Genomic DNA, 5,739 nt, shown 5'->3' on the forward strand with positions numbered 1-5,739 from the left:
GTGGATGCTCCTTTCATCCCTCCTTTCCTTCTCCTCCCTCTGCCCTCTCCTTTTTGCCTCCCTGCATTTCCCCCATGTTTTCTCTCTTTCTTCACCCCGCTGCCTGTCCATCAGAGTGATGCTGAGGTGATGATATGCTGGAGGAGGACTGTGGTGAAGCAGAGCAGGGCTGGACAGTAGGCTCCTTTATCCCACTGTAACACACAAAGAGGACCCAGAGAGACAGGGGCCCCCCGACCACACTGTGGAGGATATGAGTGCTGAATGTTGTCCTGCAGGGAGGCGAGGCCCCTGAATAATGCTGCTCCTGTACGCACACACACGTTCATGTGTGTTTTCTCTGTGAGGGTTCAAAACTAAAAATCATAAAAAAAAATACATTAAACACACAAACCTTCACCCCAAGCTCATTCTTAACCCTGATACTGAACGTAATCCCGCTCATCCCTAAACCTCAGCCTCAGAGACTCAAAGGATGATTTCCGCTTATTATTTCAACAACAGCAACAGAAAACTCCCATCAGCCACTTTTATTTTGTGGCTTTGGCAGAAAAACATCACTTTGTTTAGCCAAAATTTCAATTTCTCCTGTACTTCGGTTTATGACCAAGTACCAGCAAAACTAACTGCTACAAATGTTAGCATGCTAACATGCTAGCATTAGCATTTAGCTCGTGCTACACAGCGCGTCTGACAGAAAACATATGCCTCTATTCTAACTGAAGCTGTCTGCGGTCCGCCTGCTGGCTCGTGTTTTACTCCCGTCCTCATGTGGCCGTGACTTGAAGCGTATTTTTTTGGGCTCAAACTTTATTTCCTTTTGTTTTTCGTGTGGAATTACAGTGACTCCATTTTGGCATGTGACAGCGTGCAATGATGACACTCAACACCGTTAGTTACTAAAAGCTGAAGCTACGAAGACAACGAGAGACAGTGAACAGGAAGGGAGACGTGTGCTGAACAGCTGTTACGGTGAAGCTGTAATGAGCATATCTGAAGGGTCATAAATCAGAAATCCTAACACAGAATACACAGATCAGTACAGAAGGTTTAAAGTCAATGAAGTCCTCCTGTGCTCGGGTGGAGGAGGTTCAGGGTCTGAATGAAGAATGAAGGTGTGTTCCTGTGGATGAGAATGGGCCCTTTCATACGACTCTCATTCATCAGGAGGGATGGAAGGACGGAGGGAAAACGTGGCGGCGTCGGTGTTTTGGGCACGTGAATCTCCCAGTTTGAAGTTTCTCCCACATGATAGAGATTAGGAGCCCGGAGAACGCATGGTCTTGTGTTTCTACCCGTCTCCTTCCTCCTCTCTCACACATGTTTGTGTTACTAATGATGAGGAAGAGAAGGAGGAGAGGAAGGGAGCACAGGAAGAGAGACACATGCCGTCCGGTTCCTCTCCGAATATCAGACACGTGAGGTATGAAGGACGGTGAAGGCGTCCTTACGGCAGGATGAGGGACAAGCTGCGATGTGTTCAGGGACCTCGCAGATACTCTTACAGTGATTAAAGCAGGAACCGAGGAAGAGTTTTGGGCAACTGAGGTGTTTCGTTTAAACTACTGAGACACATTCTAGCCAGATGTTTAAAGGGCGCAAACGATCAGTTTTTCCAAGACTCACACCACATAATCTAAAACTGTGGATCTCTCATGTGTGGACAGCAACACTGCAAATGTCACGTTCACCACGATCACTGTTCTGCTTCAGTCAGCGTCCGTAAACACCGCGAGTGAACGGCAGTTCTGTCAGTACGCATGTAGCCCGGCGTCACTCTGTAGCACAAAGAAAATGTACGTACACAGAGGTCATTTGAAGCTCAGCTGCACCGATACCTCCACACAGCAGCCATCTATGACAGGACCTCCGTTAAGCGCTTGCACTGACTAAAGCTCCAGCTTTAAAGGACTGTATGCTCACAATGAAGACTTCACACAAGGCGGCACACAAACATAAAATGTTCGGTTGTTCAACACCAAAGTGTTTATAGTTGTGTCACACTCGTACACACAGAGAGAACAATGAAGCGAGGGGTTGGAGCCAAACACAGTCAGGGCTGGATCAATTCAAACGACTTAATCACAGAAGAGGCGATAACAAAAGGCTTACAGGAACAGTGAAGCAGGAAAAAGGCAAATCCAAAGAAGTAAGTCCAAAAGCAGAAAAGCAAAAATCCAAAAAGAAGCGAGGTCCACGGAAAGAAAAGTGATCGGAAATGCCAGAAATGATGGACTCTTGTGAAAACAAGTGGCAGGTGAAACAAATTTAATCCACACCTTCACACAGGTGACCAGCTGCTGCGTGAAGTGGGTGAGAAGCGTATCTGAGCAGGCCTGAAGGCAGATTAAAGTCTGTGCAACGACCCCAACCTTCATCACTTCATATCGTCCTCCTCCCACCCTCATGCATCCCTGATGACACTCATTCAATTTTTTAATGCCTTTCCCCCATTTTTGATTAAAATTTAAAAACCAATCACAAGAAAAAAAGGAAGGAAAAATGAACAACAAATCAAACGCACCCTTCCAAGCGCTGCCAGAGTTACAGAACCACCGATGGAAGTCGCACAGCTTGTTTTACCTTCTTTCCAAGTTGGAATAAAACTGAACATCACGAAACATCACAGCTTATTTTGTCTCTCCTTTTACTTTGGAGACTTTTCTAGAAACAGCTGCCTGCCAGCAGCAGGAGGCCGACGTTAGCCGGCAGGAGCTAACGGTGCCAGAGAGGCAAACCCACAGGTTTGTACTGGGCCCAAACACACACACACACACACACACACACACACACACACACACACACACACACACACACGTAACGTTGTTGCTGAGTTCATGTGAGGTCAGTAAATATCTGCCTGCTGCTCTTCGGGTGGAGTGACATCAGCGAGTGTCACGACGTCACAGATCTGACTGATTGTCTCGTCTGCGTCTCACTAAAAAACCAGGAGGATTTTTTTTTCTGTCAACTGCAGCTGCTCTGAAAACGAATGAAACGAAATGGAGGGATTTGGTCACATACTGTCGGGGCTGATCAGAGGTGAAGAATGAGAAGCATGCCGGGATGAAAGGACAATGAATTTTGGGTTGATTATGAAGCAGCGCAGCCTCGTGGGAGGTCCTGTCATGCTTGTGTGATTATCTCCTGCCTCACTTGTTTGGAACAAAAGAGCTTTTTGGTTGTGCTTTTCCCCACAAACTTAATTACTCGTAATTAACTCCCAGAGATCAAACATACAGTAGGAACAAAGTGCAGCAGCGAGTCTGCTGATATCGGCTTTGTCGGTTTGTTGAATTTGGCTGCTAAAGGAAACTTAAACTGGATTAGCGTAATAAGGATGAGAGCTTTCAGGGACAAAGGGACAAAATGTGAGGCAGGCGTGGATTACTGGATGTGATCCAGAGGATTTCTGTCATCACTGCGCTCTGCAGAGCAGCGAGAGAACAGTCGAGCATCGCAGGAAGTTCTGAACAAAAAACTAAATACAATGAAGCCGTTTTTTAAAGCGATCCTCTGGAACACAAAGCGAAGATCGAGCAGCAGAAGCTTCGACTCCTGCACACCTCCCATCAGCACCCTCAGCGGATGGTAAATACTGACAGCTTCTGCATGCAGAGGTGCAGCTTCAGCTCCTGCTGCGTGGAATCAGCAGACAAACCAGAACAAACGTGACGTGAAGTCAGAAGCTACAGACAGCTGCTAACAGCGCACTGCAACAGAAGGAAAGCAAAGAGGTCCACGGGTTAGACGTGAGGTGTTCAAGGGCACCTGGCAGACAGCACAGAGGGTGATGTGACGCTGAGCTGTTACAATGGATCAGTGATGCTCACCTGGACAGAAACCTGCAGCAAGATCCTGAGTCATGTGACAGCGAGAGCTGTTCCACTGAGATGAAGCCTTTAATTTGACAGATAAGCCAAATAAATCATGAAATGTCAAAAAAAAAAGTCTCAGTCAACTGACAAACCATCAGTGATATATTTCATTTTGCTGGATTTTGGTTTCATATTAAAGCTCCACCTTCATTCAGTTTAAAGTGTTAGAAAATTGGAAGACGCAGACAGATCGACAGGTGTGGAGCTCTCACAGGTTTTCTTTTTTTACTGAAAATTCAAAGTACGGCAACCCGGTGAACGTGATAAATGCTCTTAAAACGCTCGTAAAAACAAGTCTGTGAGTTTGAGTGGTTTTCTCATTAGGATTTTATTTCGTTGTGCCTAAACTGATGCACGGAGTCTCTTACATCACTCAGCAAAGCTCTGATGGTAAAGTAATTGAAAATATTCAGATCGATCCTGTGGGAGTAGCCTGCGCTGCGATTTCACTGCTGAACCCACGTGAACGATTACAGTTACAGTACAACAAAGTGCCATTCACACACACACACACACACACACACACACACACACACACACACACACACACGCACACACACACACACACACACACACACACAGGCGAGTGACACTGCTGATGACTTCTTCTCACAGAATATCGAGTTGAAAGTCGTCTCGAAGGATCAAATGGGAAGCAGACCGTGTTTCTCTGCTGCTTTCTCTCACAACACTCGGCCTTCGGCTCGCGTGTCCGTCCTCCAGAAAAACATCCTCCTTCTCACGGCCGATCACGCTCCGGCTCTCTGTAGCTCTGTTTCGCAATTCAGCTTCCACTGTTGGCTGTTTTGTCACCTCTCGGTGACAGTGAACGCATCGTATGAACGTCTCTCCACGCAGATCAACATGGCAACAGATAATATTAATGACTTCATCGCAGTGAGGAGGGTCTCTTCCTGAACTTGAATCCAGCTCTGAGGACTGTGCAGCACCTGTGAAAGCTGTGATGGCCCTGTAAAGAGCTCACATCCTGGATCTGGTTTGATTTGAATCATTTTTTCTCCTTAAACGAAGTCTCAGGTCTCAAGGCTTTTATAAAAATCTGTTTTGTATTTTTCTTGAGAACAAGCAGAATTTTGTGTGTTCTTATCTTTTTTATTTATCTTATCTTTTATTTTATTCAGTGAGAAATTCATAGAATTTCTTCAAAGTGTTGAAGCAAACAAAAGCAGGTGAAACGAGTGCTGCTGAAATTTACAATCATCTGCACCGAATTTATTCACTAATGTTCACAGGCAACACTTAGAGGCAGCTAACAGATAGAAGAGAACCAGTGACTTTTAGACAGCTGGCAGAAAACTAGTGGTTTGTCATTTGTCCCAAACATTGTACTAATATACATAAGAAGCAAAAGAATTTAAGTTTTCTAATAAAAGGAGCCGACATCGACTGCTGCGACTAAGGGTTAAGAAACTGCACTGCGACAGTCCAGCTGGGAAGCCTCGCTGCATCTCCTTCATTTCCTGTCATGGCAAATCAAAGGCCTGACAATACACCAAAAAATCATTAACAAGTAGCAGAAATACACTCCATATTTGGAGGATTGTCTGATTGATTTAAGGTCCTGAACATCACGTTTCTCAAACATCTGAACAATTTAAATGATCTGGAGTGAAATCGCTCACTATGGTGGACAAAAAGAGTTTTTCCCTTCATTTACTTTGACGTCCAGAACATCTGTGGGACATTCTGCTGATAAACACATCAGAGATTAAGAGGACAAACAGGGAATATTGTGGTCCGGTTCACTGATGTGGGACCAGCATCGATCCAAAAGCATGAAATCTGTTTCTCACTGCTTCTCTGCTCCGCTCACCTGAGGACTCCTCCGTCCACAGGTGAG

The sequence above is a fragment of the Chaetodon trifascialis genome, chromosome 3 (assembly GCF_039877785.1).
Source record: "Chaetodon trifascialis isolate fChaTrf1 chromosome 3, fChaTrf1.hap1, whole genome shotgun sequence".
Classification (NCBI taxonomy): Eukaryota; Metazoa; Chordata; class Actinopteri; order Chaetodontiformes; family Chaetodontidae; genus Chaetodon; species Chaetodon trifascialis.